The sequence below is a fragment of the Gossypium arboreum genome, chromosome 8 (genome assembly GCF_025698485.1).
Source record: "Gossypium arboreum isolate Shixiya-1 chromosome 8, ASM2569848v2, whole genome shotgun sequence".
Lineage (NCBI taxonomy): Eukaryota > Viridiplantae > Streptophyta > Magnoliopsida > Malvales > Malvaceae > Gossypium > Gossypium arboreum.
The window spans coordinates 106,568,949-106,579,509 of NC_069077.1; the positions used below are offsets into that span (position 1 = coordinate 106,568,949).

Consider the following 10,561-nt stretch of genomic DNA (forward strand, 5'->3'; position numbering starts at 1 on the left):
TTGTTCGGGTCCACTCTGACACCCGATGCGGACACCACGTGCCCCAACACGCTAACCTCTCTCAACCAAAATTCACATTTACTGAACTTTGCGTACAACTGCTTATCTCGTAAAATTTGCAACACTAATCTCAGGTGTTCCGCATGATCGGTTTCATCTCCCGAATAGACCAAGATGTCATCAATAAACACAACTACAAACCAATCCAAATATGGTCTAAAGATCCGGTTCATCAAATCCATAAATACCGCAGGGGCATTAGTGAGCCCAAACGGCATCACTAAGAATTCGTAATGATCGTACCTCGTTCTGAAAGCAGTTTTGGGTACATCCGAATCTCGAATTCGCAACTGGTAATAACCCGATCTCAAATCTATCTTTGAAAACACTGAGGCTCCTTTCAGTTGATCAAACAAATCATCAATTCGCGGTAATGGATATTTATTCTTTATTGTCACTTTATTGAGTTGACGATAGTCGATGCACAACCTCATGGTTCCGTCCTTCTTTTTCACAAACAATACAAGTGCGCCCCAAGGTGAGAAACTTGGTCGGGCGAAACCTCTATCCGTCAACTCTTGTAACTGAACTTTCAATTCCTTTAATTCCGTTGGTGGCATACGATACGGAGCTATCGAGATCGGTGTAGTCCCAGGTACAAGCTCAATGCCGAACTCTACCTCCCGGACTGGTGGTAAACCCGGTAATTCTTCGGGAAAAACGTCCAGGTATTCACAAACCACCGACACAGATTCGGGTTTCTTTTCTAACTCTGAGTCATCAAGTACATACGCAAGGTATGCTTCGCACCCCTTTTTTACATGTTTTTGAGCGGTCATTGAAGATATTATCGCTGGCGCTCCCTTTAAATCGATAGACTCAACTCGGACTATCTCATTATTTGCACTCCTCAAATCAATGGTTTTCTTTTTGCAGTTCACCACTGCCTCATGTACGGTAAGCCAATCCATACCAAGAATAACATCAAATTCGTCAAACGGAAAAAGCATCAGATCGGCCGGAAAACAAGATTCTCGAATTATTAGGGGGCATCTCTTGCACACTTTATCTACAAGTACGTATTGCCCCAAAGGGTTTGACACTCGAATTACGAACTTAGTAGACTCAACAGGTAGAGTCTTACTGGATGCTAAGGTTTCACATACATATGAATGAGTGGAACCAGGGTCAATCAATGCAATCACACTAGTATCAAAGGGAGTGAAAGTACCAGTGATAACGTCAGGGGAGGATGCCTCCTCTCGTGCGCGGATGGCATATGCTCTACAGGAGCACGGGTCTCGGATCGAACAACCGTATCAGAGGCCCCTCTCTGATTACCACCCCTACCTCCTGAAATTCTCGGGGGCCTACCTCTAGCCGTCGTTCCACTCGGTCTTGCACTTTGCATCTTATTCTTCTCATCTAGCTCCGTGCAATCTCTAATGAAGTGGTCCTTCGAACCGCATCCGTAACAGGCCCTGTTAGTAGACTTACCCCAACATTCACCTAGGTGTCGTCTTGCACATTGGGGGCATTCAGGTTTCTCTTGACGATTATTGCCCACACTAGCTACCGAAGTAGCTCAGGAGTCTGTCGATGGTCGTGCTCTGCTGGAAATTCCCGCAGTCGTCCTCGACTTACTAGTGTCCTCCCTGAACTTCTTTACAGCCAAGAACGGAGCTTTACTCGTCGATCTTTTACGATAGTCTCTAGCTTCAAATTCAGCCTTCTTCTTCTCCTTTCCAAGTTCTTCCGCCTTGCAGGCTCGTTCGACTAGTGTTACGAACTCCTTTATCTCCAAAATACCCACTAGTAGCTTTAAATCTTCATTCAATCCTTCTTCAAATCTTTTGCACATAGCAACCTCATCAGCCACACACTCCCGGGCATACTGACTGAGTCTTACAAACTCATGTTCGTATTCAGATACTGTCATATGGCCTTGCTTGAGTTCCAAGAATTCCTTACGCTTTTGATCGATGAACCGTTGACTAATATACTTCTTTCGAAATTCTGATTGAAAGAAATCCCAAGTAACTCATTCGTTTGGGACTATGGAAATCAAAGTCCTCCACCAATAGTAAGCTGAGTCTCGCAACAAGGATATAGCACACTTTAGACATTCGTCGAGTGTGCATGACGATTCATCAAACACCGAATAGTGTTATCAAGCCGTAACTCGGCCCTTTCGGCATCATCAATAACTATGGCCCTGAACTCCTCAGCCAGCGCTTCTAATCAAGTCTGGTGGCTTACTCACCTCACGGGATCGATGAATCGATGGCATTACGGGCTCTTGGGTGGATTATTCAAATTCGGGAATTGTTGGACAGCCAGATTGGTTCGGGCATATTATGCGACCCACTCATTCATCATGGTAAAGAAGGCTTGTTTTGCCCCTCACCTTGATTATTTGCAGATGACCGAGGTTCAACAGCGGCGTCCCTTGTGCAGGAGCAGCCGCTACACTTTCAACGTCATCCGCCAAGGTTCTCTCTACACCGGGATCCATTTACTAATCAAAACAAAAATTTTAACCGTCAGAAGTCATCACACATTTAAACATTAACACATTTGGCATGTATAGCTAGACTCGTACGCACTATGATAGTCTTAGAACCGACTAAACCATAGCTCTGATACCAATAAAATTGTAGCACCCCGTTCCCGATACCGTCGCCGGAGTCAGACACGAGGGGTTCACAGACTAAATCTCACTTGTCACACAGACCATTTTAACATTTCCAGACAAGCTGGCTAACTGCATCACTGTCACCTTGAAAATCATATCCCGAGTTCCAGAACCCGAAAATCAGTTCCATAAATTTTTCCTGAAACTAGACTCATAATTCCATCTACACATTTGTTTCTAGAATTTTTCGTCAAGCCAATTAGTACAGTTTATTAGTTAAAGTCTCCCCTATTTCAGGATTCGACTACACTAACCTTTGCGCGTTACAACTTAGATATCTTCCTGTACAGGGCTCCAACACTTATGCCGTTTGTTTCTAATGAAACTAAACTCACAATGAAATCTGTACATGTAGAGCATAACTTCTAATTCCATCTGGTTAATTTATAGTGAATTTTCAAAGTTGGAATAGGGGATCCAGAAACCGTTCTGGCCCTGTTTCGCGAAATCTTGAATATCTCTTAAAATCCGATCATATGATCGTTTCGTTTCTTTCATATGAAAGTAGGTTCATCAAGGTTCAATTACATAATTTACTCACTATTTAATTCTATTCCTACTATTTTTAGTGATTTTTCAATCTCACATCATCTTCTTCTTTGTCAAGCATCATTACTAAAGCAAACAATGACTATTTCATAATTCTTCCATGGCCAAACTATAATTCATCATACATAACACAAATTATGGCCACCTTATCAAAATTAAGATTTCTAAGACTCGTGACTATAGGTTTTAGAACCACACTCAACCGACCACATAGGTCATTTTCGCATGCCTTAAAGTTTACAACCCAAAATTCAACAAAACAAAAGAGCCTATACATGCCAAATGTTCTCCTAGATCGACTAAGAAGGCAATACCAAAGATTGCTTGCCGGTGTGATGACTTCAACGACGGTCCCGAGCACACAAAATGGATCAAGAACCTAAAAAGCAACAAGTAAGCACGCCAAATGAGTACATAACTCAGAAAGTCATAAGCATTACTCTACCGTCCAACAATAATAATCATAAGGGAAAAACAAATAATACAAAATCAGTTTTTCTTTTTTCCAACCATAACAAACTATGCTAAAATCCCTTAAATCATTGGTTCGATCTCATGCCAAGTCAGCCCAACCGATTTAGATCCATTTCCTCAAATTTGGAACAACGATGCACTAGATGAATTTATCCATTCACCGCACAACATCCATTTCGATATTTAGTTAGTAGCTCAATCACTTACCTCGTTCATGCACAATTTATATTAACAACCGAAGATTGCACACATCGTGCTTATTATGTTCGCACACATAGTGCCATAGTAAATCGCACACATAGTGCAATTGAGATTCCCTTAGGCTTCAACCTCCCAATCGGCACACATAGTGCCACATAAAGTTGAGCTCGCACACTTAGTGCCATGCATTTCAAGCTTGCACACTTAGTGCCAATCTCGTCACCGTACTCACTTATTGCCCGCACAGTTAGTGCCGAACCAAACTCTCTACACATTTCACTACCCCTTTTACATTCAACAATATCATCTTTCCATACACATACATTTGTATACATTTCATCTCATTAAACACATTTGCATAGGTATTTCGATCATTTAGTCAATACCAAATATATGCTTAATGACTTACCTTGTGTTGGGCAAATAATTCCAAGTCGGCTACTCGTTGACCTTCGATTTCCCCTTGTTGGACGCCTCTCCTTTAGGATCTTGAGCTTAAACAAATAAATTAACTCATTCAATCGCTTTGGTACATATGTTGGTATCCACATTATAATGATCATATGACATAAGGAACGACATGGTAAAATTTTTATCTTGCTACCTTATGTTCTTGGCTATTCGGCTAATAGCCTTATGCAATTTACCATACTATCAATAATCCAATCACACATACACATATACATATTCGTATATTAGATAACCACCCTTACTAACCACCCATTTTAGTTGATTTTATACAATCAAAGGCAATATCATAAATGGGTATACTTATATAGCCGAATGTGCTAAAATTGATCTAACATCACCTATTCCCTTGATTAAATGGCCGAATACCTATACTATCAATTATAGTATCATTTTTATTCTTTCAAACACAGTTTCCTCCCATGAACACTTGGCTGAATTTCTTTTCTCTTCTAGCATAGCTTTAATATTTTATACACCTCATTCGGCCCTAACCATTCACTTAACTTATATGTACAAATTCCATCTCAAAATTAAGAGTTGCAACTACAATTAGGTTACAACAATGCTCATCAATGACCGAATACTTAAGCACAACTATACTAAAAATTTATCCAACATCATTTTAATTTGCCCTTCACTATTTTTTTTTCTAATCATCAAATACAAAGTGATTTACATATATATATATTAAACCAACCTTGCTAGCACACAATATCCCTTAACCGAATGTCATAAACCTAAGCCACATATATTGTTCATCAAGACCCTTCAATGGCCACATTCGGCACCCCCCCTTATGAACAAACCAATTTCAACCTTCAAGAGAAGTATATGTACCAAGAGTTTCAACTACTTGGCCAAATATCAAACCTCCAAACAACCAAATTTAATCCATGGAATGAATAGAACTTGAACTAATCACCTCATTTATATCTAAATTTCCAAGGATTTCAAAGTGCTTACCTCTTCCTAAGCATCATCCAAGCCGAATCATGAACAAAAGAATTCCCTTCTTCTTCCTCCTTCAAGTCACGGCAATGGAGAATGAAATGAGCATTCTTTTTCTTTTCTTTTTCTTTTTCCTCTTTTACTAACATTATTTTATCTCCAATAACCCAATATTTATTATAATATCTAATTAAGCATGTATATTGCCCATCAATATTCCATCTTGGCCGGCCACTATAAATAAATTGGGCAATTTGACATGCAAGTCCACCTTTGTGTTAACATGCACTAATAAGCCATTTAAAATTAGCCTATCATATTTCACCATGTTTCACATTGATCCCTATTTAATAATTTCTCATACAATTGGTAAAATTAGAGAATGAAACTTCCACATGTGCATGTACACACAAAATAAGTATAAAATATAACAATTAATTATTTTTATGACTCGGTTTTGTGGTCCCGAAACCACTTTCCGACTAGGGTCAATTTAGGGCTGTCACAGATGGTCCATCGACGCACAATACAGACATGCTCCCAACCTCTCCTAACACTCGCCCAGATGGCGCCTACCACTGTCACTGCATGGTTGAACAATAATAGGAGCAACTAGAACTCCCACTCTAGAAGACCTATCAATCTGGCCCATTTCTTAGGCCCCTGAGTAGAACTAGAGGGCTCGGAATCCCTCTTATTCTTACCTCTCTCTCGATCCATATTCTGGCGCTCAATGCCCTTAACCTCTTCGGTGATTTTCGCCTAGTCCACTAGAACGACAAACTCTCGCTTCCTCTGCGGAGCTATTAGAACCCTCAGGCTGTCCCTTAGACTATCCTCAAAATGGACACTTTTTGTATACAAATGCCACCATCTATAACACCCCTAACCCGTATCCATCACCGGACTAGGGTTACAAGGCATTACCGGACAAAATGGAACGTTTCACACTCATTTCACAATCAAAAGTCTTACACCGTCAAATCATAGTCAAATATCAAAACTAATTCATACAAGTTCCATAATTTCAAAGTTCAAACCATATAGCAATCATTTCTATATCATTCGGATACCCAAGTCATAACTCAACCAAAATTCATTTCATATACATAGCATATAACAAGACATCTACATCCTTAGCTAAATACAACCATAACAGTTTAAAATCTTTATAAATGCTCATATTAAACCATGACTTTATATCACGATTGAATATTTATTTGCACATAAAACATTAGGTAACTATATAACATAACCAACTATACTTTAAAGATTATCAATCCATTTTTTAAAAAAACAAGTACCAAATCTTAGCATTTTAAACAATATAACATTATACGCATTTTACCAAATCAAATTGGACCATTTCTTTATCACGATGTCAAGTCATTCCATACCTAATTCACAATCTAACTAATATAATCAACCACACACACGAGCTGCATACTTAAGCCGAATTTTACTGTTACAAATATGTAATTTACTAACAAAATGATAAACCAAAATTTATACATATTTTTACCCCATGCTTAACACATTTTATGGATGATTTTTCCTTAGAATTGGTGAATTCGATGCTCCTAATGCCTTAATTTCATGTTTTATACTTAGGTGAGCATAGGAGAGCGAAAGGAACTAGAAACGGGCCAAAAACGGAGAAAATAGGACAACGTACGAAATCAACACGGCCTAGACTTCCATACATAGGCAGACCACACGGTCGTGTCAATTTGGTAGAATCAAAGCACTGCTCACACGGGTAGAACACACGCTTGTGCCATTCTAATAGGCTTGAGCACGGCCTGAAGTAATCGTACACGGGCGTGTCCCTACCAATCCCAAGTTGAGTCCAATTCGAAAAAGGCTAATTTTGAGGGTTCTTAGGCATTCTAAAGCCAATTGATCCATCTCAGAAGCCGAATTCATCATTAGGACTGGAGATCTTCCCTCAATTTCCCTTCAGGATTTTTGGGTTTTCTTTATGTTTTGTATTCATTATTCTTTTGAGATGTTTTCCTTTTTAGTTATGAACTAAATCCCTTAAATACCTAAGGGGAATGAAACCTAAGACGAATCTTGTTATTATTTTCTGAATTATATGATAAATATTTGGCTTGTTCTTAGTTATGTGTTCTTAATTCTTGTCTTGATATTCCAGGATATTGATTCAAGTTAAGCTCTTATTCAGAGGAGGAATAGACCCTGTCTAATAGTACATTTGTCATAATTAAGCAGAGTTGGTTGCGCGCCTAGAGATAGGGTGACAAGATTTTTCCGGATTAGGGTGAAACCTAATAAGGGGATCCATAGATCGAGTTAATGCAACCCTAGGGAGTTAATTAGAAATAGATTTCAATTATTCAACCTAGGGTTAGCGTTGTTAGTCTCGAGAGAGATAATAATATAACTTAGGGATTTCTACGGATCAAGTCAAATGAATAAATCGTCTGATTCAGAATCAAATAACAAGTGAAGTCAAGGTGGATTTTTCCTTAGGTATTGTCTTAATTCAATCGTTTTTCTAAAAGTAATTCCCCAATTCTATTTTCTGTGAATTCTTAGTTTAGTTAATTAGTTAGTTAAAAGAAACCCCATTATTCTTAGGCTAGATAATAAAAAGAAAGTTATTACTAGTACTTTTAGTTCCTTTGGGTTTGACAATTCGGTTTTGCTAAAACTATACTACTGTTTGATAGGTACACTTGCATTCATCGTGATAATAGTTAGTTTCAAGAAAAACTCATTATAAATTTATAAAACTTATCACAGACAAAATCACGATCAACTTTTTGGCGCCGTTTCCGGGGAACTAAGATATTAGGAACACTCAATTTTTATTACTTTAGCCATTTATTTTCTTGCAAGTTTATTTTATTTTATTTTATTATTACTTTTAAATTTACTTTTCTTTCTCTTGGCAGTTTTTTATAGTTTATGACTAGAAGAAACCATCAGGATCACTACTTTTTGATGAAGAAATCGATCGCACAGTTCGTAGAAACCAAAGAGAAATAAGGTGAAGCTTAAGATACACAGAGAACGAGCAAAAGGACGATATTCAAACCACAACCGAGGAGATGGCTGAAAACCAAGAAAATCTGCTACCTCCTGCGATTGTTGTTAATCAGAATCCTGCTCCGCGCACTATGTATGATTATGCTAAACCTAATTTAACAGGAACTGAGTCAAGTATGGCTAGATCTGCTATTGCTGCAAATAATTTTGAACTGAAACCTAACACAATTAAAATGATACAATAGTTTGTTCAGTTTGATGGTTTGCAGGATGAGGATCCCAATGCTCACTTGGCAAATTTTCTATAATTTTGCGATACCTTTAAAATTAATGGCGTTTCTAATGACGCCATCCATCTTCGGTTGTTTCCCTTTTCATTAAGGAACAAAGCTAAACAGTGGTTGAACTCATTACCACGAGGGTCAATCACTACTTGGGAACAAATGACCGAAAATTTTTTATTGAAATATTTTCCACCGGCTAAAATAGCCAAATTACGTAATGATATCTCATCTTTTGTGCAGATGGATTTAGAGACACTCTACGATGCGTGGGAGAGATACAAGGACCTTTTGAAAAGATGCCCTCACCATGGGTTACCACTTTGGCTACAGGTTCAAACGTTCCATAATGGCCTGAATCCTTCATTCGGCAAATGATTGATGCAGCCGCTGGAGGAACTATCAATAATAAAACACCTGAGGCAGCTTACGAATTTATTGAGGAGATTTCACTGAATAACTATCAGTGGCAAGTTATGAGAACAAAGCCAACAAAAGCAGCCGGTGTTTTCAACCTCTACGTGGTTACTATGCTATCTAACCAAGTAGAACACTTAAATACAAAGATTTCCGATTTGTGTGGTTTTACAGTGATGAGGTGCGATTCGAATGGAGGAGGAGCATGCACAGAATATCAACCGTTCAACCCTAGCATCGAGGAGGAACAAGTCCAATAAATGGGTAACAATAACTCTAGATCCCAGCATAACCCATATAGTAACACTTATAATGCAGGTTGGAGGAACCATCCCAATTTCTCATGGGGCGGTCAAGGAAATCAAAGGCCACAACATCCTCCGAGCTTTCAACTACCTCCTTACCAGCAAGAAAAGAAGCTAAACCTTGAGGAGATGCTAACCAAATTCATCTTGGTGTCAAAAACCCGTTTTCAAAATACCGAGACAGCACTTAAGAATCAACAAGCATTGATCCAAGGGCTCGAAACTCAGATTGGATAGCTTGCCAAGTTGATTTCTGAACGACCACAATGTAGCTTGCCAAGCAAAACAGAATCTAACCCAAGGGAGCAACTCAACACGATTACTAGTCAAGATGAAGAAGGGTTAGTCACATTTGAACCAAAACCAAGGCAAGAAACTGAGATAAGTAAAGACAAAGGTGAGGTAGACCACAATAAGCAGAAATCGGTAAGTACAGAATACAAACCTCATGTGCCATACCCTAATGCGACAAGGAAAGACCGCTCAGATGAACAATTTGGTAAATTCCTTAAACTCTTAAAAAATTACATATTAACTTACCGTTTATAGAAGCTCTATCGCAGATGCCAAACAAAATGAAATTTTTAAAGGAGCTTTTAGCAAATAAGCGGAAGTTGGACGAGGCTTCACATGTAAAGCTAAATGCAGTTTGTTCAGCTATTCTACAGAATAAGCTACCCAAAAAATTGAAAGATCCAGAGAGTTTTACAATTCCTTGCTTAATTGGTAGTTTAGATGTTAATAATGCATTAGCTGATTTAGAGGGGCTAGTATAAACGTCATGCCTCACAAAATGTTTAAACAACTAGGTCTTGGGAAACCAAATAGACTAGGATGAGCATTCAATTAGCAGATGAAACTATAAGATTTCCTAGGGGTATTATTGAAGATGTGCTAGTTAAAAACGATAAATTTATATTTCCCATTGACTTCATTGTTCTAGACATAGAGGAGGATAGCAACACTCCTTTGATTTTAGGAAGGCCCTTTTTAGCAACTCTTAGAACGATTATTGATGTTGGCACAAGTGAGCTCACACTTCGCGTGGGAGACGAAACAATCACCCTTCAAGCTCGCAATTCTAGCAACACATTGGAAATTGAAGGTGATCGTCTAAACCATTCTACTAAAATTGACAATATGATGCAACCTACTTTGCAAGAAATGAGTCTGAAGGAAGTACATGATCCATTCTCAAGAAATAG

General features: G+C 38.5%; 1 non-coding gene across 1 annotated transcript; it reads right to left on the bottom strand.

Annotated features, from left to right (window-relative positions):
- Nucleotides 1–8,844: 8,844 nt before the first annotated feature.
- LOC128280324 (small nucleolar RNA R71) lies at nt 8,845–8,951 on the bottom strand. The gene has a single exon (XR_008270504.1). It is a non-coding gene; the product is annotated as a small nucleolar RNA R71 (small nucleolar RNA).
- Between the last annotated feature and the right edge of the window lie 1,610 nt (nt 8,952–10,561).